At 43.4% G+C, this 23,424-nt stretch overlaps 1 protein-coding gene across 11 annotated transcripts in view; it reads left to right on the forward strand.

The window, feature by feature from the left end:
• Positions 1-23,424, forward strand: part of Esrrg (estrogen-related receptor gamma) — a 606,376-nt gene that overhangs the window by 47,065 nt on the left and 535,887 nt on the right. The window contains exon 1 of one of the 11 annotated variants that reach the window (XM_011238919.3): positions 5,707-7,018. The exons of the other annotated variants lie outside the window; for them this stretch is intronic. The gene's annotated coding sequence lies outside the window, so the exon portion shown is untranslated. Of the gene's footprint in view, positions 1-5,706; positions 7,019-23,424 lie in introns of those variants that run through there. 11 annotated transcript variants of the gene reach the window in all.

The following is a 23,424-nucleotide window of genomic DNA, read 5'->3' on the forward strand; positions in this document are numbered from 1 at the left end:
TTTTTTTAAATCACATAAAATTACCGTCCTAAAGTAAAAATAACAGTGTTTTGTTATTGTTGTTGTGTTGTCTGTATGTTTGTTTTGTTTTGTGTGGACAGAAGACATTGTCTCTTAGGACTGTGCTGTCATAAGTCAGGCTTTAGGTTAGCTCTGCCACCCCACTGAAGTAACTGAGCCTTCAGGGAAGATTTAACCATGTGTCCACAGGCTTTCAGGCTGCAACTGAGAGTAGCGTTTTTTCCAAGAGACTTTTCCTTCCTCCTTTCCTTTTGGTGGCACTGGAGCGGACACCAGGGAATCCTATGTACCAGCAAAAACTCCAGCCCTGAGTCGCTCCCCAGCCCAAGGATATTTCTGCCAAACAGTGACCTTCCAGTTACTTACTTTCATCCCAATTCATCTTTGTCTCTGGAATCAGTGGGCCAAGGCTATGAAACCCCCAGGGGGGTGGGGGTGCAGGGTCTTCATTGAAGGGATCATTGTAAAAGATCTCCCAGACTTGAAATAAATCAGCATACTTTTCTGATGGCCCTGATCCCTTAGATTCGGTGTACCAGGAGAAATCTCCTTTAAAAAGTTTTTGAATGAATATTCGGGATGATATTTTTGCTCCTGATAAAAGTGGCTGGAATGAGGCTTGGGCTCTCTGGGTCCCTAGACCAGGAAGTTTCTTTTTCTTGGAGATTAGACAGCCTTCAGTACTCAACCCTGATTGCAAAGCCTCTTCCTTCGATTGCCTCCTCCATTGTACTAGGTCTAGACCCAGCCTTCCATCCTCCCTCAGACATGCATACTGTACACAGTTATTTATACCCTTACACTGGATGATACCAGAGGCTGTCGAGGTGGCACCACCGGCCTCCTGCACAGTGTTGGGTTGTCACTCCTCATATTCCTATGATGAAAAACACTTTGCCCATTAAACTATGGGATGGTCATAATTATCACAAAAGAAGGGGGTGGAGTCCTTGAAGTGTCCAGGATACTGGAGATTCAACCCAGAGTTGCTTTTTTGGCATTGTCTGCTCAGATAAATAACCTTGATCAAACTCTGAAAAGGACGCTAAATCACGACTCACCTGTTTGTTTGTTTTAAGTTACACTTAAATTATTTTATTTCCTTAGAAAATAGTCATTTCTAACAAAGATTTTTTTTTGACTGTTTCAGATGGCAACTCAGAGTTGCTAACATTATCTGAAGCAAAGCAAAACGTTTGTATCTCTACTTTCACATATGTTTAAGAGGTTTTGTAAGTTGTATTTCAAAATATATGCTTCCCATTTAAGTTTAATCTCATTCTTAGATATTTTCAATTAACAAGGCTTATGTTATGACCGTGGTAATATTTATATTTAAAAATACCTATTTTATTAGCACAGTTGTAGACTGTGAAACAAATTTCCAGATCTGTGAAATACTAACAAGAAAAATAACTAACATTTGTCTAGTGAGGGATAGTTTATAACTATACATTCCCCACAGCTCTTAGGAAGATTATTTATTTCCCATCTTAAGAAGGCAATCACTTTTTACAAGGTAAACGTTATATGAAAATAGACTCTTTACCCTCCTCCCATTCTTCTTGCTTACTTCCTTTTCTCCTTAAACCTCTTCTTTTCTTGCTTTCCCTTTCTCCTTAATAATGTAAAACCCCCTCTCAGGGACAGAGCATGTATAATTGCCTAACATACATGTCTCTTGAAAAGGGAGCAGGAACAAGCAGCCCCCACAGCTGGGGAATATATCTCCTGCTCACCAGCATTCTAGAGGAAAATGTGAGGTTGCAGAAACCATTTCATGCCCTGTATGTTTTCCAACATAAATCAGGAAGACTGTTAACAAGTTATAGCCCTTCTTAGAGACTGCAGCTCTCTCTCGTGCTGCTGTAAACACAGCCTATATATTTTTCCAAGTTATTGTGTGTGGAGAGAGATCCAAAGTTGTCTGCGTAAATGAGCAGTCCCTTCAGTTATGAGGAGCCCATCTTCTGTTTTGCATGGGCATTTGATTTCCAAAGGTTGAAGAATTAGGACACAGTTCAGATGGCCATTCGGGCCAGTCACTATCAGAGTCAGAAACTTTGCTTTTTACAGATAATGTAGATTTGGCAGGATGCTGGTTGTCACAGAAGGTCAACAGCAGCGAAGGGAGTATTGTCTGTGGCATCTGGGACCAGTTCATCAGAGAACAACGGTGGGCCGTTTGCTCTCTCTCAGCCTCCACTGCACGTTCCCCTTGATTATCCTTTCAGTGACTAAGGATACTAACAAATCAACCAAAAATGATGCTCCAATCTACTATTTATCTAGAAACTATTTCTTTATGGAGGACCATATACCATGGATATAAATGGCATGTGCAGAGTATGTATCAGGGCTCAAGTTCATTGGTTTGGGTTGGACAACTCATAGGACTTAGTCACTCAAGGTTGAGTGTAGATTTTTTTTTAATCTGTTATAGATTGGTTGTTTTAAATAGACTCTTTCTGCAAAAGAAAAAATCAAAACAAACAAAGAAAAACAACACAAAACTGTCTTATGTGCTTGTTTCCTAGGTTGGATCACAACAGCTGGTGTGACCCATTGACACACCAGATATAAGGATAGTTGTCCTATTGTGATACAAGAGATACACATGACAGACAGTATTCTTCACTGTGTATACATGTTCTACACATGGCCAAGCAATGCCCTTCAATGTGTGGACATGGGGGTTGGGGGGTCGATCTTTAAGGCATTGCACATGAATCTACAGGTTGGATGGGTAGATGCAAACTCTTGCAGAATGGCTGAAACGGGTTTTGAGAAATTTCTAGGAATTTTAGAGACAGCAAAATAGAAGCTTTACTTTCTTGAAATAGATTGCATTGTTGTGAAGTATGTGGTCTTTGTGAAGAGTTGGGTGCAGTCTTTGTTGTCGTTGGGTTGTTTTTGTTTTTGTCTTTTGGTCACTGAAATTCATTAAATGTAGGACTGAGGGAAAATGGAGAGAGATAAAATAGGCCAAGATATAAGACATAACATATAAGAGAAGACAAGATACAAGGCTATTGCAGGTAGAAGAGGTATGTGTGTGTGTGTGTGTGTGTCTGTGTGTGTCTGTGTGTGTCTGTGTGTGCGTGTATGTGTGTGTGCATGTGTGAGTGTGTGTATGTGTGTCTCTCTGTGTGTGTGCATGAGTGTGTGTATGTGTCTGTGTGTGTGCATACGTGTGTGCATGTGTGTGTGTCGTGCATGTGCCCATGTGTGTGTCTGCATGTGTGTGTGTGTGCATATGTAAAATCACATGGCCTATTTTTACTGAGCTGTGGGATGTGAAGGACAATGTGAGCTCATGCATAGTGTCTCCTGCCTGTAGTCTCAGCATGTGGGAGGTTGAAGCAGGAGGGTTACCTTAAGCACCAGGGCTATAGAGTAAGACACTGTCTAAAACAAAGCAAAACACAACACAACAATCAAAAAACCAAAACAGAACAAAACAAAAATATACAAACAAAATCTACCCAAAAAGCCAAGGGGAATTAATACAGATAACCCATTTTCTGTCTTCCCTTGAAGGGACAACTGTGGAAAAGACTTGGAGTTAGGGGCCCAGTTCTTGCTGTAGAACTTCTGCTGGGCCACTCACTAAGTTGTGTGATGTGGGTAAAATTTTCATTCCCTGAACCTTTGTCATTTGTGAAAATGCAACTAATCAAAGCTTCTCAAGATGGCTGTGAGAGTTAAGTGGGAATTGTTGGGCCGGCCTTGTCTGGCCAGGTCTCTGATCATTGGGGTTAAGTTGATCTCATTGAGAGTCTCTTTCTTTTGGTACTTTTCTTGCTTCCTGTGGAGCAGGCAGAGAGGGAAGAAGCAGAGAGTAACACATAGATGGGCAGCAGCAGAATGCATGCGGCGAGCCAGCTGAGCACTCCATAGGCATGGTGATTTCGATGTAGACCATGCCAGTGCACCAGCATCTTTATTTACTGCTCTCCCCCACCCCAAGAAAGCCAGTTCTTACCCAAATAAACCATCAAAACCATTGCAGGACAGCAAAAATAGGCCAGATGATTTTACACACACACACACACACAGACACACCACATCCCTTTTCTACGTGCAATATTCAGTGATAGTTTTGTTTCAAACCTTACCTGTCATTTGCACCTTTATTGTAGCATTGATATTAATTTGAAATGTATGCATTTTGTGAAGGCTATAGGAATTGTTTGGTAATAAATACTTAAAAAATGCTTCTATAAATTGCATTTGAAAAACATGTCTTATAAGATTAGAAGTAACGAATGGGAGGTCAGTTGACTCCATGGCACACATGTCTTTAGGATATTTTTATGAATGATTCAATGATATTAAGCCTAGCCAATTTTGCCATTATAAATGAACTATATTCCAAAGCCTATGTTGAAGGAATAGGTAAGAAATTTTTCAAGAAATGGGCTGTTTGTACAGACAATGCACTTAAAAACACAGATTCAGAGAATTATGTTTGGATTCTATCTGAAACTGGGGCATCCTTAGCTGACTGGCTTCCCAGATAATGATGGGCAGAAGCCTGCATTTGGTGATCTGTTAAACCTAGACACTCAGTAAAAGTAGAAATCAAAAATGTTGTGAGACCCAATTTGTCCTTGAAAGCCAATTGCTGTTTGCTTTTGTCTAACCCATGAGGTCCTCAGTCTGGAGTAGATATGTGCTAAACAAGAGGAAAACAAAACCCAGGAAGCTTAATTGTGGGTTTGGCACCGCGACCGTTGACGGACGTATGATTATTTGCGAGTTGCAGATGAGCTTCTTGCCATCTGCGTTGAAAGCTGCCTCTGAAACTGGTCAGTGAATACAGTCAGCCCAGCTCAGGTTTCTCTCCCATTTAGCAAAAATGTATTGACCACCCTGTGCCTTTACCATCACGATAGGTCAGTTAGCAATGCAGCCTCATGCTTAAGAGATGGCCTCTGCTTTAAGACATCCATGCTGCCTTTAGGGAAGTATACTAATCATTACGGTGACAGCATTGCAGGCTGGAGTCACAGCTCAGGGATGTGGGGCCTAGCCCTATAAACAGCAAACAAACAAAACTCAGGTACAGAATGAGAAAGAATTGTATGGAATATGACCAATTCATGCAGATCCCTTAAGGAGTACTTGGGCGCCCCCAGAGAGCCCCATTGACACCCAGGCTTCAGGCTACTCGGTGTGTCCTATTTAAGATATGTTCTTTCCTCTTATTAGTTGGCTATAGTCTCATCTGGTTCATAAGATAGTCAAATGAGAGGAAGAGACTCCTTTAGTTTTTTGTTTGTTTGTTTGTACGTACTGGAGATGGACTCGGGGCATGACGTAGGCAGGCCACTCCCTGTTCTACCAGCAAGCTACCTCTCCAGGCCTGAGAAAGAAGATCTGGAAATGCTCTTGAGTGGTTCAATAGGGGCTGCAGGGATTATGGGACAAGAGGAAGGAAGAATTTACTCTTAGGGACCTGCGCTTTGAGGGAAGGTCCTGTGTTGTGATTGACTTTGTGCCCACAGTTTCTGGCACTGTGCCTGACTGCGAACAGAGGCTCAGTAAATGTTTATGAATGCGTGAGTGCCTGGCTCTGCGGTCCATCCCCAACATATGTTAGCCTTTAAATCTTCACAAAAAAAATCTTGAATGGTGGTGAGATTGCATTCCTTTCATAGATGGAAAAAAAAAAAACAGCGGATATTTTGAGCAACTGTTGATCTTGTGTGGTGGAGGGGTAGTGTCGGGATAGAAGTTAAACCGGGCATCAGGCTGACGACGTCCTGGCATGACAGGGCCTGACTGGCACACCGGAGTGCATTGTTATTGTTCCTAGACTGCAGTGTGGCTGACGTGCAGTAAGAAGACTTTGACAATAGTTCACCATTTTCCCAGGCAGATCTGGGCCAGGCTTAGGACAGCAGTGCTCTCGGTCAGCACGTCTAGATTTCGGTCTGGAAGGACCCGCTCCTCCCTTTCCTCTTCTCAGTCATCTCGTAGGAACTTCACGGGGGTCTCAGACAAAGGGGTAGAGAAAGAAAAACGGAGGGAAGTACACTTTAAAATATTGGATTAAGGATCCAGGGATGTGGCTGTGCCAGTGAAGTGCCGTCCGTACAAGCATGGGGGCCTGGGTTCTGATTCACAGCACACTTGCCACAAAGCCAGAGTAGCACCACACACCGCTGCACTCTCGGTGTTAGGGAGGCAGAGAAGGAGGGTCCCAGGGACTAGTGTGGCCAGTCACCTAGCCAATCATTGAGTCCAGCTTCAGCGAGAGACCTTGTTTCAAAAACTGCGGTGTAGAGGGATTGAAGAAGGCACTGGACATCTATGTCTGGCCTCTGGATGTATATGTGCACACAGACAGGTAAACACGTGCACACACTATAAGCAGATATAAACACATACACACAAGCACAAACTGGATTAACTGGGAAAGTTCTGTTAGCCTATTGGACATGGTGGGTGAGGGCAGCTGAGACGGAAGCTTTGTGCAGGGAGCTGTGTGTGTGCCTTGCTCTGGTGCCACGTCCAGCTGGTGCCAGTCTTCGGTTAGCCGGGTCCTGTGCTGAGTAGCAGAGATGAGACCTGGCGGAGGGGAGACTCCTTCCACACTTCTCCCTGACCTGTGCTGGAGTCCGCTGGGGTGAATTGTGTGAAGTTGTCAAAGGTTGCTCTGCTCTCCAGCACTTGGCACGGGCTCCTCTGAAATGTGATACCATTGGTTTTCAGTAAAGGTTCCTTTCTGCAGGGCTGCAAACAGCTCAGCTGCTACCCTGTACACACAGCCCCGGAGCAGAGCGAGCAGCACCTTCCCAGCAGCCTTTTGAACCCGAGACTCTCCCAGATCCCCTCTTCACCCAGGAAGTTTCCTCTGTGTTGTCAGATTTAGCACCAGACTCCAGTCATCAGATCCGAGCAGAGCAGACTCCCCGCTGCACAGTACAGAGGCTTGCTTAAGACATTTGTCCTTGAAACTGCACCAAACTCTTGGAAGAGCCCAGAACGTGTAAGTATGTATGATTTAGGCAGCAATGGGACAAGGCAAAGCTGCAATCAACCATTATACAATATCCGATTAGCAGTACAGGAGGGATTTTTTCCGACCTTATGTTACATTCAGTTTCAATTCGTTCTGAGGCAACAGATCAATTGTAGCCTCTGATACAGTGACTTTGCAGTAGACGGAGGTTGTAATATCTTAGCTCTAGCTATTTGCCCTTCTCAGTTAGCACATAGATGTGGCTCGTGGGCCAATTATTGTGGGCATTAAACTATACAACTTCTCAGTTTTTATTAGGGCCGATAATTGTTGGTCTTGTCCATCTTGAGGAACAAGTTAGCTCTGGGGGGGAATGCTTTTAAAGAATTAACTACATAAATTCCTGGACAATGGAATGAGTTTGTACTGTGCTTCCTCTCCATAAACTGTACCAGTCTGCAGTTATAATTTACTCATAGCATATTCCTCTGAGGTTCGGTTTTAATTGAATCCTATTCAGTGTTTGTCTGGTGTCTGACGGTCCTGGATGCATCTGTTTAATTTACTTTGCTTGGGTTGCAGACTGGTTAAACCTGTGTTTTGATTCTAAGGGCTGCCAGGTGAAAGAAATGTTCAGGTCTCTGGGGGAAGGCGGGTAGCGAATTTGCTTGTCGAGGGTGGTCTATTACCTCTGAAAGCTTTTTAGGTACCCAACCTGACTGGCTGTCAGAAGGACCACAAACCAAACACCGCTGGGCTCTGAGCTGTCTCTCAGCCTACCCACTTTTGGAACTCCAGCCTGTAAAAGCTGGTGCCCTCTTTCTATCAATTTTTAATCTGCAACAATACTTACGTTTATAAGATTAATTTCTCTCAGATTAGCCTGATTGATAGCTGGATTGTGGTTACTTAAGAGCTTGCTCCCTGGAACCCACAGCCCAGATGCATTCCATTTAACTAGTGAATGTAAAACCGGGTAACCATGGAGTCAGCCGCTACCAACTGGCTGTGCAGTGGCTTGTTGTAAACAATACAAATGAGCCAGGAGAGCAGGGGCAACCAGACATGAAATGATTTTAATAGAAATTACGGTAAAAGGTCATGTGATTCGGGATCCGCTTATGTTCAGTTTTAAAGGGAAAGTCTGTCTTTTCTCTTCCCCACCTTGCCTAATTCTAACCCACTAGAGTAAGTATCCCCCTGAACTTGACAGGCCCTCCTCTGGGCTTCCACGGAGAAAGGTGGCCTGTGCGTTGTGGGGAAAGCATGGGGACTTGTGGAATTCCAGTGGTAAGTACCTTTAGTTTAGAAGCAAAACAAAATGAAGCTGAGTAATTTTTTTTTTTTAATGGATGACCGTGCTTCCTGCACCGTGCAACTCCTCTAGACTAGATGTAACAAGATCACAGGTCACTCCATGTCCCTTTTAAGTGGTACATCTGTCTTTGCTTCTTCCTGGTTCTCTGGATTAATCTGTAACCTTGGACTTTCTGAAAAATGTTATTTGCTCTCAAATCAACTTTTGTAGGATAATAATGAACACATTAGAAGCTTGGGGGAAGTAGGAGTCCTGAGTCTAATCTCAGGTTTTTGTTTGTTTGTTTGTTTGTTTGCTCTCTTAATGCATCCAGACCCTTTCTGGATTCTGAAAGGGCCAGGTCTCGTGATGGCATCTGCACTTCTCTGGGAATGACGGTGACTGGGTGTGGAAATGGTGGTCTTTATAAATTGCCTTCAACTTAAAACATCAACCACCACTACTGAATAAACTGTGTCTGTGTTAGTTACTCACTCGTGGTTAGTGTGATGAACTGCGTCCAGTTGTGCTTATAAGTAGCAACAAGGAGAGAAGTCTGGTCCACAACTTAGAGGGGCTGAGGGCCTCAGCTTTGCCCTTGTCGGGATTTGGAGGTGGACCTTGTCGCACACAGGGTGGAGGAACAAGGATGTTCTCAGTCTCCTGGATACTTTATGCTAAGGACTCCTAGGCATATTTGTCTTAAAGTGAAAGAGAGCTTGAATGGGTGTTTTGGGCTGGGCTTCTGTTCCCTCCTACGTTGTATAAACGATCACATAATGTGGGAACGAAAGGAAACCGTGGGCTTATATTTTGCCTCTTTTTGATATATAGATCCTTCTGACTAACTATGTAGTTGAACACCCTCTGAGGTCATGCTGAGTTGTATAGACCTCAGGTGTATCTTTTCCTATTAGTATCACCATGGTAGAACCAATCAGCCTAAGGAAATTGTGTGTTGGAGCTTAAGGAGAGCCATAGGCAGGGGCCTCTCCATCTCCTCTCAAGATATTATCAAGCAAACTCTTCAGACCAGAAGCGTTACATGTTAACACTTACAAGTTATGAGTGGTGGTTGTTTTTAAAATTAGAGTTTGAAAGATGCTAGGGTGGTTCAGTGGTATTCAGGCTGGCAAATCCTTCAGAATGTCCCAGCTGAGGATGTGGGTTAGGGTTTGCTTGGTACTTTAAGACAAACTGTGCTTATTAAAACATGATGAATCTCAGGTAATTAATATGCGTTGGGGAGGGGAATTTCAAGCGCACGTTGAGAATATCTTGTCAGAGACAGGTTTGGGGCAATTGCAATGGAAATTCCGTTCCTAATCTTTCCTCACCTTGGTTGCTGAAGCTGCAGAGCACAGTTGGAAGTGTCACTCGTGGGGAAGTGTCACTCGTGGCTGCTTAGAAGGAGTCTCGTTCTGTGGAGATGTGTGTGGAGCCTCTGCTTTTGGCTGAACAAGCTTAAGATTTTATGTGAGCCTGCCTCATCTGTCTGACCTTTGTGTTCTTATTGGTAGACAGAGGGCACTAAAGCAAGCCAGGGGTGATGAGACAGAGTTGCTAGCGCATAGAAAATGCTCAGCACCCTCTCTGGCGCAGTATGTGCTCAATAAACTACTGCCGGCTTCATTGTTTATTTTTGATTTTAAAAAATGCATAGTTAAGTAGAGTCCTGCTGTGTGCTGGGCAGGGACAGACAGAATTCACATCTCAACCTGCACCAGGGCAGCTGCACATGTCCTTGGAGTGGGAGATGGCAAGTCAGTACATTGTATCATGGAGTATGCTGCACAACATTTTATTCAAAGCCCAAGATAGTATTTTCCATGTTTTTTTTTCATTTTCATGCAAAATTATTCAGAAAGGTCAATTAAGTATTTTTTTAAAAATGTATTATTGCAGATTAACACTTCTGATAGTGTAGGTGTTGGGACCCAGCTGTATAGAATCCCATGTTAGAGTTGAGGTCAAAAGGACGTTTCCACCTGAGACATTTAATTATATGTATGACAACGTTTGCTAGAGTTGAGGGCACTCACACAGAGCCATAAAAAAATAAAGCTTAGGAAGAGATAATTACCCTAAGTGTAAGAGTTTCACTCCCCAGTTGGCCAGCGAGGTTGCTATTTGTATTAAAAACCAGTAGTAGCATAAGTCTGTCCGCATAGAGTTCACACCATCATGTGGACGTTGCTTGACGTGCTGTTTAGCTCTCTTTTGACCTTTGACCTTGTGGCATAAAGGTCACATTCCTGCCATCCCCTTGCCTCACCCTTTCCAGGTCTTGCTCCTTCTGTTTTTCCTTGCCTTCCCCCTTTCTTTCCTTCCCTCTATGTCCCCTCTGCTACATTGTGTTTCCTTTTTCTGTATGAATCAGAGAGCTTGGGAAGAGAGGGGCAGGGGACCCGAAGCCTTTTGATGCCAGCTCTGCTTTTATAAACGGAAACTTTTAGAGGAGTCAGAGAAATCTGTTTTTCTTTCTCCTACTATTGAACAGGAGAGCCACATCTGAAGTGACCTGCAGACCCCAGGGAAGCCTTGCTCGGGAACTATTTGTTGATTCATTGATTAAACACGGTGGAGAGAGGGGGCACCAAGCACGGAGATTCCCTCAGTAGTGAAGGCTTTGAAACCCCACACAGCAGTGTGTGGTGGGATGGCTTCCTCATGACCTTCCAACGACTAATCTCCTGTAAGAACTGAATCAAAGCAGTTAAGGGATTTTGTCAGATGGATTTTGTCTACAGTTGGGTTTTTGGCAGTTTCATGTAGAAAGGAATACATTCTCCATGAAAATACGAATTTCTCCTTTTCTCCCCCCTAAGAAAGGAATGAAAACAGATTGCCAGCAGAGATCTCTAGAGAGGAGCCTTGTTTACCCATGACACTGTTCAGGCAGGGACAGCTGCGAGGTGGATGTCTTTCTCACACTTCCCAGCCAGCCTTTTCCTTGACTACCCTTGCCTGATGGTCCTGCCTCCTAGTAAAGCCAGCCCACTGAACCCGTTCTAGGGTCTTTTCTGGTTAAAATGGAGGATGATAGCAATCCATAATCTACTTTTTCAGAAATCACAAAGCATGCAAGGCTGGAGCCGAAAGTGCGTCATTTGCTTCAGTACACAGGTTGTTCGGGGTTACAAAACCCGAGAGCAGAGCGTGAAGTCAGGCTAGAAGTTTGGAGGCCTCCTTCCCTCTGGCACCCCTCTAAGAGTAAATGCCTCCCTTACAGTGTAAAAGGGCACAGAAAGAGAAAGCTTATGCACGGGATTAAAAACCATCCAGTCTAGGAAAAGGTGGGCCATCTCAAAGTGACTACAGGAAAGAATATGGAAGCCTGGGTCAAGTTGTAAAGCTGTACTACACCTTGTGACCTTGAGAAGGACGTTTAACCAGTTAGGGCTGTGATGTCTTCTGCTGGGAAGCTGAGATGGGTGTCTCTAATGCCCACATAGTAGGTTTGTTATGAGTATTAAGCAGGATTACCTATGTTAAATGCTTTACCCGGCATGAAAGGTAGCAGCTAATTTTAATTGTCCATCTTTCCCCCTTTGAAACTGATGGTGGAGTTGTCTATGGTAGAAATATAAGCTTAAGATTGTAAATTCGCATCTAGAGTTGGGGAGGGTCAATGGTTTTCAACATTTCCTTTTATTGTAGCACAAATAGGAAACACTTTGAGTGTTGCTGGTGTCTTGGCACATTCATGAACTGTTTCATATATGAAACTGGTTTTTAGTTTGAATATAATAGTGGCTTTTCTTTATTGTGCCAATTAAATACTCACTGAGCCATGCACTTTGTGTGGTGATGGTATTAATGGTGTCGATGATAAAAATATTGGTGTTGGTGGGTGATGCCCAGGGCTCTAAGATCTCACAACTTTAGCTTGGGTGTCCTGATTTCTTCTTTATATAAGGGAAGAAATCAGAATGTTTGTAAATAAGAGCAGGTTGAGTCCTCTAAACAGGAGGGACATGATCAGCAGACTCCAGGACTTTGTTGTAGATAATTAGTCTTGAAGGTGTCATCCCACATGATCTTCAGAACCTCAGAGGATACTTTGTAACACAGTTCTGGAACCAGACTCCATGTGAAGGTTCTGGGATGATGTAGCCAATCAACTGAACCACTTTGTTTCTTTTCTTATCCCAAGTGGGAATCAGCGTGCCAGCTACTTCTTAGGACTGTGGTGAGGACTGAGTTAGTGACTGGAGAGTCTAAGAAAAGTGTCTGACTCACAGCAAGTGCTCCGTGCATATTAGTAACAATTAGATGGTTCTTTTGTTTTTGTTTTTAAACACTGGTAGAACAGTATCTTACCTTGTGATTCTCCTCCCAATTTTCCATTCTTCAGATTATTCACAGTGTTATAAATATATGAAACCGGTTTTTAGTTTGAACATAATAATGTCTCTTCTTTATTGTGCCATTTAAATACCCACTGTGCCAGGCACTGTGTGTGGTATCTAATTGTGCCAATTCTTTCATTATTCTTACATGATATATACTTTCATCCCCATCTTATAAATGAGAACAGGGAGCCTCCTAGAGGTGTTGGAACTTGCCCATATCTCCAGCTAATGGGTGACAGGGCCAGGCTTGGATTTATTGCCTTCCCTGTGCATTGTATACACTCTGCCCTATTCATGTGGACACAGTTTGTAGGACTTTGTTCAGAAAAAGTAGAAAAGTAGATTTTTCTGTAATGAAAGATGAGAAATGAGAGGGAGATGGAGGGAGAGATTGGGGAAGAAATAGATAGATGCATAGATAGATAGACAGGCAGACAGATATGTAGATGGATGGGGGCTCATTTTGTAACTAGACAGTCCTTTTAGAAGGGGAAAGTGGAGAATCTTAGGTCATTCTCACTTTAACCAATTTTTAGCATAATTTAGTTAGAAGCAGAACAATTGATGACTTTGAACCTTGCATCATGACCATTTAACTTTTAGGTCTGGAACAATTTCTATATTATGCTTGAAGTGTTTTATGCAAAAGTAATGGTAGACACAAAGCAGGGAGGAATCCCGGTGCATCAGTATTTGTCAGACAATACAACCACCTCCACATCCTTAAGGTACTAACCCTGGCGGGGGAGGGGAGGGAAGCCAAATGTCCTGTTGTGCTCTTGATGCCTAGGCACAGATTAGGTTACTATTCATAGAGAAAACTATGCATTTGTATAGTCTGGTACTTTTCACTTAAAGAAATACTCCTCGGCCCCTTTAAATTAACCAGAAAAGATCTTCTGAGCGAAACAAGCCACCTTTTCTTCCCAACGTTCCACATTAGGAAACTGAGCCACATGGCTAGCTATGCAGGCAGGAAAGCCACTCTCTAGAATCGGACTCCCAGACAAAGCCTCTTCTCTCATCTATGTGGTATGATTCATTTGTAAGAAATGGAGACACACGAAAGAGGAGACTCATGCACCTAGGTGTGCAGTGAGGGTCTTGCTGAAGTAAAATGGAGCCCTCATATACAGGTTTACTGCAACCTGCAAGCTACAAGTCCATGGCTGAGTCTTTGAGGAGTGATGGAGGGCTATGGTATCTATTGTTTTCTAGAACAAAGGCTGGGTGCTGGACAGAGCACTGTGCCATCTTGGGCCGTAGCCTCCTGGGGCCCACCGGGTGCCATGGCATCCTCCCCAGATGGCCACCCGTGGCTCTTGTGATGAGGGACTGGCACTCTGTCTGTGGAGCAGATGGGATTTTCTTGCAAGTGGTACTTCCTGCTCTGCATGCTCATTTTGAAGATGTAGGTTGCAGTAAGTGCAGGGGGCCAAAACCAATCATGTGCCAAACCTTTGTGTCAGAAATGAAATAAGATCCAAGGTGGACTAGAGAGAGGGGGTTTCAAGGTCCTCATGATTCCCAAGGTCACCGTCAAGGTCAGACTACTTATGACAGTTTGAGTATTCCAGAACTGAGGCCACCAGTCAGGGGACTCACAACTCTTCTTGGGGGAAATCCAGGGGCTCCCCCGCCCCACTTTCAGTGTTTTTACTTGCTAGAGATGGAGAGAAGGGATAGAAGAAGGGAAGGAGCCAGGTCTCTGCCTTTCCCTTCCCAAGGTCACAGAGCCATACGGCTGTCCTTGTAAAGCATGCAGTGTGTGCTCCATGACTCAACTCTTGCCTCCACACTGCTTCCAGTAAAATCTACGCGAACCGACTCTCTGTTGCTCTAAATATAAGTATTTCTTCTAATAATACATGGTATTTGTGTGGTGAATGTTTTGAAATCACAAATTATCATTTTCCTTTTACAGCTGAGTTAGCTTTACATGATGAAGTGGCTTATTCAGAACAAGCTTGTTTTTTATAAATAAATAAATAAATAAATAAAACAATACCAGAAATTGGGTCTCAAAAATCTAGATCTGGGTTGATCCCATCTTACAGAAGCCTCGACCTGAAAGAGGCTCAACAAAAGGTGGACTGGAGATCTGAGTGTGAAGAAGCCTGAGAAGCAGGCAAAGGGCCCAGAGAATTGAGGGAAGAAAACATTTGCAAGGTCATTCTGCATTGTATATGGTAGCCAAGGCTGTGAGGTAGCCCCCAGTCACAGTTTCTCCTCCATGGGAAAGAAACTTCAGGGGCTGGAAAGATGGATCAGTGGTTTAGAGTATTTGCTGCTTGGACTGGGGTTTTGTTCCCTGTATCCACATCAGGGGTTCACACAGGCTTGTGACTCTAGCTCCAGGGACCCTGACACCTTCCTCTGACTGCCTTAGGTACCTGTGCTCACATGCACAAACCTACACACACACACACACACACACACACACACACACACACACAAACTGAGACTAAAATAAGCCTTAACATGAAAGAAAAGTTACTGTAGTAGAGAAGGAGAGAAAAGCAAGGGAAGGGGACAGGATGGGGGCTAGAGGAGGGTCAGTGCCGGTGAACAATTTCCCATGATGCTGATCTCTTCTGTCAGTTCCTAGTATCGTTCTATTTCTGGGGTCACATAGTAGAGCAGAAACATACTCTATTCTCACATGGGCTCAAGCCACTCAAAGCAAGAGAAATGGCTTTGCACTTATCAGTTTAAGTCCTGTGTTACCTAGTTCTGGACCCCACCTGGTTTCCCATGAAATCGAGGCCCCATCAGTGACATCATCGCAAAGAACCAAGGAAGTGTTAGATGGTTCTACTGTCCTTAATCTAATACCTTTAATTAAAAAAAAAAAATCACTGGAAGCTTCCTCAGCTAAAAAATAGGTGCCTTTTTATTTGTTTTGTTTTGGAATGTAGCTTTATTAGTCACATGGCTGTCTGAAGGTGAAGCGAACGTGTGCTTTCTCTCCAGTGAGCTTTGACAGCTACCGAGTAAATAACATCCCAATACAGCTGTGTGTGTTTTTAGGATGGATTTCTTGACCCAGCTTAATGCTAAGACCATGACAAAGAAATTATGTCTTTTGATAATGGCTCTGAAATCTTGCAGTTGATCTACCAATAGTCAGCATTCAACTACAGATTCCCGGTAGAAAGTCTACTCCAGCTATCGGAAGGCTTCAAAAGGTCTGCGTGTTACTGGCAGATGGAACAAACTGGTGTCATGTGAATGCCAACTTGGTACCTTTGAGCCATCATTAACCAGTAGCGCTATCACAAAAATATTGGAACAACATCTTTAGAATGTCAAACCCTGACTTAGGATGAACAAGGCAAATGCATTTAGTTAAGGGATACATGCTTAGGAGCAAAGCGGGTGTTTGGTCACCTCAGGGTTGTTTATATGCTATTGCTTTGCTGTGTGTTTCTCTTCACCACGTTGCTAAGTAACCTAATTTTAGGATAGTTTCACTTTAATACTCCTAAATATTAAGGGGAGAGCATGGTGTGCCCCTGTTCGGTTCGTTACATGGGCACAGTACACAGCAAAGTTAACAGATCGGAGATCAATTCTTATGTATCTCAGAGTTCCAAGCTTTTGAGGCTGCATTATGGAAACTTTGTAATTATTGTGGGTAATCTTGCAGAAAATTAAATGTTGAGTTTGCATATATGGAGAACTTTGGACTGTTTTGCTCACCGTAGCTTGTTAGAGCTAAACATCTCATTGACCCTGCCAGGCTGCGGGTTTCACTTACTGCTAGTAAAATGCTATTTGTGGTGTGAGTCGAGTCTGTTACAGGGTGAGCGAGCATCTGATGCCTGAGGCGTGATTTACAGACCTTACTTGTTTGTTCCAAAATGAATTCTGACCAATACTTCTTGAGATAATTTCCCTACAATGGACACTTGACAATACCTTGACAATTTGGATTAAAATGGTTGGATAGAAAGTTTTGTTAGTATCCAGTGAGAGGAGCCCTTATGAGTTCTTAAAACATGCAGTGACTAGGAGCATCCCCAATAGAAGGTACCCCAAAGAACTAGAACTGATAATGTCAAGACCGAGAGGACTTATTGCTTTAAACACATGAGGTTTTAAAAAAGCCACTAGGAAGTGGGTAACCAGAGTAACTGTGGGTTTGTAAGATGGTTGGCATTGCTATTCTGACTTCTCCCCATAGGTCATAGGAGAGACATGGGAAAATCTACAACTACAAAGAAGCCACACACTCACTTTGTAGATGTTGAGACACATAGTGGCTAATGGCTAACAGAACCTCCAACTGCAGCAGTCACGATTTAAATGGCTTCAAATTCCAGAGAACTTACTGAACACACCAGACACTTTTCAAAGTCTTTGTGCTTGTGTCAATTCATCTAAACCTCAGAGCGGCTTCACAGTGGAGGTACAATGGCTGTACCCTCCAATCCTGGAGCCTGCAGGACTGTAATGAGCTCCTGGCAGGAAGCGCAAGGAACAGGGCCTTGATGGCAGCAGCGTATCTGGAAATAGGGAAGGTTTGTTTCTCTAAATGCCCTGGTTGCTCAAGCCTTTATTCTATGGAGCTATTACTGCAGGAGCGTTTCCCTGGGACATAAGGGTTCCTGTCATAAAGGAGGATTGTGTTTGCTTCTAGAGGGAGGAGGGAGAAAGCTTATGTAACACTGCGTAGTCTGGTTCTACGGAGGACCCCAGGCCTGCCTGTCTTCCCTTCTCCTATGGTCATTATTGACTGAACTCGTTTTTAGACTGTATATAAGTGACACAGAGTGAGTGTCCTTGGCAGCTCAGCCTTTTAAACATGAGCTGTCCCTTCCCACCTGTGACTGTCCCCTTTAAGCTGGCTGTGTCTTCAACCTTATTCTGAGTTTGCAGAAGTGGATGGTGGTTTCCTCTTAAATCACCGTAAGGGTTAGGTGAAGCTCACTTAGGGTTGAAATAAAAATAAAATAAAATTTCTCTAAGCAGGCCTCTTGGGATTTTCTTCGAGTATACATTTAACAGTGGGATTTCCTCATGGAAATGCCACATGGGGAGTCATATTTCCAGTGGAGATTTTGGCTGGAAGCTTTTAGGAGCTGGGATCTGTTGCTTTTACACCTACCAGGGGATTGGGAATATAGAGAATTAGTTTTGTCATGGCTTCGTATTTTACCTTGGCCAAACCGGTCTTTTTGTATTAAACCTAAGTTGCCATCAAACCCCAGAAAGGACAACATCACAAATCACTAGAAATATATCAGCATTCTGAGCAGTGGAATTTATGGGACACTAATGGATATCCTGGGTGATTTATCTTTGTAGTAGCTGATCAGGCACCTCTGACTTTTTCTTAATATAAAAGGACTTCTTGAAGAACAGTGAGTCTCCAGACCTAGTACCTGAGATGAAGGAAATAAAATTCCCATACCAGTTTTCATGGCAGGATGAAGGGCTAGGGAAAGAGCTCACCCGGTAAAGAGTTGGTCTTACAAACATGAGAACCTGAGTTAACTCATCAGGACCTACATAGAAAAGTCCAGTGTGGTAGCCCGCACTTGTGGTCTCAGCCCTGGGAAGATCCCTGGGACTCAGCTAGCCCTAGCTGGCAGATGAGCTACTGGTTAAAGAGTTCATCTTTCAAAGAACAAGGTGGATAATTCCTGAGAAATGAGACTTAAGTATGACTTCTGGCTAACACAGACATGTACACACATGAACACGTGTACACATAACATGAACACATGAGGGGAGAGGAAGAGAGAGAGAGAGAACACAAGAGCTCAGGATTGATGTCGTGATGCCTATGGGAGTAGAGTGTGACATGGGTAAGCCTGAGAATTATCTAAAAAAGCCCATGTCTGGTGGTTAAATGGTTAGCCACCATTTGTTTATCCCCTGAAGGGGCCTCTGCATGTAAAGGCTGCCGCCCTTGGATGAAGTGGCTTGACATTGTTCAGCCTTAGTTCTTATGGCTATCTATGACTTATGTTTTGAAGGCTGGATGATGTAAATTCCACAAAGAAGGGAAAAGGCACAATGCTTGCTTCTGGGGTCACACGCAGGAAATTGGACTTCTGAGACATTTGCCTTACACAAAATCCCCTGAGTTTGGATCCCCAGCACATAACGGAGCCAGGTGTGGCAGTGCATATCTGGGACCTCGGTATTGGGAACAGGCTGAGACAAGTAGATCCCAGTGGATTACTGGCCAGTCATTCTAGCTCAAAGGGCAAGCTCTAGGCTCAGTGAAAGTCTGCCCCCTTATAAAGGAAGGTGCCCAGTTATGACCCCTGGCCTCCACATATATCCTTATTCACCCCTTCCCATGTGTACATACACAACACACACAAATACGAAGTGCGGAAAAAGCCAAGACTGGGTCAGAGCCAGTAACTCATCACTTTGGAAAGAGCTCTAATAGTTTGGGCATTTATGCTCTCCAAAGTTTGAGGACCCTCTTTTGCACTCTTGGTGCTCTTTTTCGGCAGCAGTAGAGCTGAGTCTAGAGACTCTTAACTCCCATTCTGGAAGGTTCTTCTGACCCTACTGGAGTCTGAATCTGAGGCTGTTAGCTTGCTGTCCCTGTTTCTAAGTGGTGTATTTTTTTTTTTTTTAATGGTGGGCCCCACGTGGTTGGGCAACGTAAATAATGTGATAATGAGGAGAGACTAAAGGTCACAGGATTGTTAACATGTGTGAGGAGATCGGAGGCTTAGCCTAGCAGGCGAGGGAAAGGCTAGTACACCAACTGTAGGCACACTTCAAAGCGTGGAGCTGGTTTGCTGCGCTAACTTAATTATCTGTGCTATTGATATCTTTGAAGAACATATCTATACCGTGGATACGGTTACTTCGCAGCAGGAGATAGCAGAAGGTGGCTTGCTCCCTTGCCAACTTCCTAAAATGCTTTTCAGAGTCATGTGGGTTGCATAGTCCTCTCTTGGATTAAATATAAAAATAACCCCGTACAGCATATCCACACTCTTTCCCCTGTCTGCTGAAACAGCAATCTCCTACGCTTTTTCTAGAACCCATTAAAGAGGGAAGAGGAGAGGAGGGGGTAACAGTATCCCCAAACCCCAGAGCCCCAAACCAGATACTCTTTCTCCCAGGATGGATCCCACAGAGGGATCTCAACAGAGGGAGAAAGCAGGCAGTGGCGTCCGTGCCCACCGCTGCTCCCTTTTGATTACAGGTTGATGAGGTGGTATGAACTTCATCTTTATTTTTATTGTTCTTCCTTTTCTTTCTGGCTGCGTTAGATTTATTGACATCTCTACCAGAAACCTGCAAGGAAAAGAAATACAGCCCAAACCAGGTGATGTTTTCATTTCTAGGCCATAAAAGTGTTTGATGTTAAGAAGCACTTGAAGCTAGACATCGAAGGGAGGGATTTGTCTTTACCCAGTTTTTGCTGATCTAAACCAGTCTGTTCCTGTTTGCGATGCTGGCTACAAAGGGTTTCCAGAGTGGGCTTCCATTTCTGAAGGTGGCCTTTGGTTTCAGCTCGAGAACTGAAATCACTAAGTATTGCCTTGCCATGTTATCACCCTAGTGTAAGGAGTACACTACGTTCTGTGTAAGGTTCTGTGTAAGGTTCTGTGTGTCCTTTCTGACATTGTATGGGCAAAGTTTTGGAGCATCCGATTCTCCTTTTTCTGTGTGTATGTACAGTGTGGGTATGTATGCTTTTGTACCTGTGTACATGTGTATATGGACCTATGCATACATGTGCACATGTGTATACATGTATGTATATGTGTGTACCTATATACCTGTCTGTTTAAGTACCTGTGTATATGGCTCTGTGTGTGTGTGTGTGTGTGTGTGTGTGTGTGTGTGTGTACAGGTGTAACAACCTCAGATATCCTTCCCCAGTTGCCATCCATCTTGGTTTTTGAGATAATCTCTCACTGGCCTGGAATTTGCCAGATATGCTAGACTAAATAGCCCACGAACCCCAAGGGATCGCCCCCTCTCTACCTCTCCAGCAGTAGGATGAGGGACATGCTCTACCTGGCTTCTTTTAACTTAGGTCTGGGGGAATCAAACTCAGGGCCTTCTGCTTTCAAGGCATGCACTGTTCCCACTGAGCCGTGCTCCCGGCCCAGACTTGTCTCACAGCAGGCCGATCTAAAGTGTAAAGAGGCAGAATTACCCAAGCCCCTCTCTACACCAAGATGTGGCCGGCAGTTGGGAATCTTGGCTGTTTAATAGGCAGAGCCTGGGCTTTTGGGGGAGGAATTTTCATCTTTCTCATTCTTGGAAAATTTCTCCCACCGTGAGTATGGCGCAGCCTTTGAAACACGGTCATTTTCGTGATAAGAATGCTGTGGAGAACAGCCAGAGTGTCACGCCAAACCAGCTGCAGCATCTCGTGTGACATTCTAAATATTAATACAAATAGAGTTAATTCACACGCCAGGGGTGTCGCCGGAGTCCATTTTAAGATGGCGTTTCACTTTGCTCTGAGATTTCTCTGTGACTGCCCATGTTGAAAATGTTTACCAAACAAAGCCATGCTGGGCCACCTTCAATCTATACCCTCCTTGCTTCACATTCCTTAATGAACACTTGGTTCTAAGTGGAAACACACATAGGTTAAAGGTCGATGGCTGCTTCCATATCCGCCTGGCAGTGAGGTCGTGAGGGGTGGTAGACCTGGTATCTCAACCAATCAAGCCCTGGTGTGGAGAGGTGAGAGCAACATACCTTTTGTCTGTAGACAATTTGTGTGTTTCTGGGCTCATTAAAAATTCCAGTTTTAAAAATTCCCTTCCATTGTTATATTCTTGGAGGAGGAGCCCGCGCCACGGGTCGTGTTTGGGCTTCGTCTGTGACCATGGAGATGCTAGCTAGAGAGAGGGAGTGTGCTCAGCCTCTGCATCACCCCGAGCTTTGCTTTTCTATTTCTGCACAGTAAATTTAATAAAGAAACTATCTTGGAGTAATAATTCCTACAAGCCCTGGGCATTCCTTTGGGGGGAGAAGAGGACTGACCTTTTCCTGTTTTTAATAAAACCTCTGTGAATTTGGGGTTGCCTTTGCTACAGTCGGATGCAACTGTCTTTTTATTCCGTATATTCAGGGCAAGTGAGCTCTTTATTTCTCTGGTTTGGAAGCAGCCTTATAGGAGGTGATACTCGTGAGGGTTACGCACCTTCAGGCCTAATCTACATGCGTTTAGCTTTCTAGATGTGTGGCGTCTCCTTCTGAGAGAGTCAGTCTGCTTATTTATTTGTGATTTAGGACCCCCCACTTATTTCTCAGAGAACTGAGAGATGGCATTCTTATGAATTGGGGTTGAATTCTTCTTTGGTGTTTGGCAGGCTATTTTATCCTGGCTGTGAAGGGGTAATTTGAAAGCTTCGATTTTGCCTTTGTCTTAAACAGGAACTTTTTTTTTTTTTCCACATTATTAACTCTGGAAAATCCTACCCAGTATCCTGATAGATACTTTGGAATAGGGGATCTTGAGACCTTTGGTGAGGGAGAACAAATGTGCAGGATGCTTTTGTAACTGTTCTTTTTGGTCACTAAAGATACCAAGCACACCAGTTAGAAGAGCCATGCATAAAAGCTTGAAGTATTCTGAGACAGAATAACAGGGGTAAAACAAACATTTCTAAGGATTACCTTGCCCACAACCACAAACAGGTGCCTCTAAGTTTGTTTTGACTGCTCTGAAATGAGACATCTGCACTCCAAGACATTTAGCCCCTGTGTCTCTCTGCCCACCTCTTGCTTAGTGCTGTCTTGATTCAAAGTTCATTCTCACCTTTGGATCCTAGCATGTTTCTTAAGAAATGAAACCATTTAGACACTTGGAAAGACAACATCTTAGGATATGTGCGATGTCACCCTGCCCATAGGTTTCCAAGAGACCCTAAGCAACAGTTGAGGAGCCTTAGCCATGAGCAAGGTACTGGCCTGCATCTCTGTCTTACACCACAGTGTCATGGCCTTGCTATATTTTATATCCTTTTGCTAAATTTATTCTAGTTTAGTCATAAAATATGAGACCCTAGTAAAGGTGGGGGCACTCAGGAAGAAACGGGTTGAAAATAAAAAACCCCAGTGAATCTATATGGTCTTCTATGTTAAATACAACTTTACAAAGACATGTTTTTAAATCTAGATTTCATGTATGAGGGAAAGGCAGCATTATTTTCTTCCTGTGTCTGACTTATTTTGCTTAATATTTTGCTGATCTTCAGTTATGTACATTTTTTTGGTAAATGGCAGAAGTTTATTCTTTGTTACCGATGTACAATACTCATATGTGTATTTATATACACACAAAACATACACACATAAATATATGTGTGTATATATACATATATACACACATATATATGTGTATGTATATGTAAATACACACACACATATATATATGTATATGTACACACACACATACACACACACACACACACACACACATATATATATATATATATATATATATATATATATAGAGAGAGAGAGAGAGAGAGAGAGTGAGTTAGATAAATATACACAGCAGTTTAATTTCAAACCATTAATCTGTTGTTGGATATCTAGCCTGATTTTGTAACTTGGTCATTATATATAGTACTGCAATGGGTGTTTGTCTTAATTAAGGTTTACTGCTGTGAACAGATACCACAAACAAGGTAACTCTTATAAGGACAACATTTAATTGGGGCTGGATTGCAGGTTCAGAGGTTCAGTCCATCATCATCAAGGTGAGAACATAGCAGCATCCAGACAGGCATGGTGCAGGAGGAACTGAGAGTTCTACATCTTCATCTGCA

Source organism: Mus musculus, chromosome 1 (genome assembly GCF_000001635.26).
Source record: "Mus musculus strain C57BL/6J chromosome 1, GRCm38.p6 C57BL/6J".
In the NCBI taxonomy this organism is placed as follows: Eukaryota; Metazoa; Chordata; class Mammalia; order Rodentia; family Muridae; genus Mus; species Mus musculus.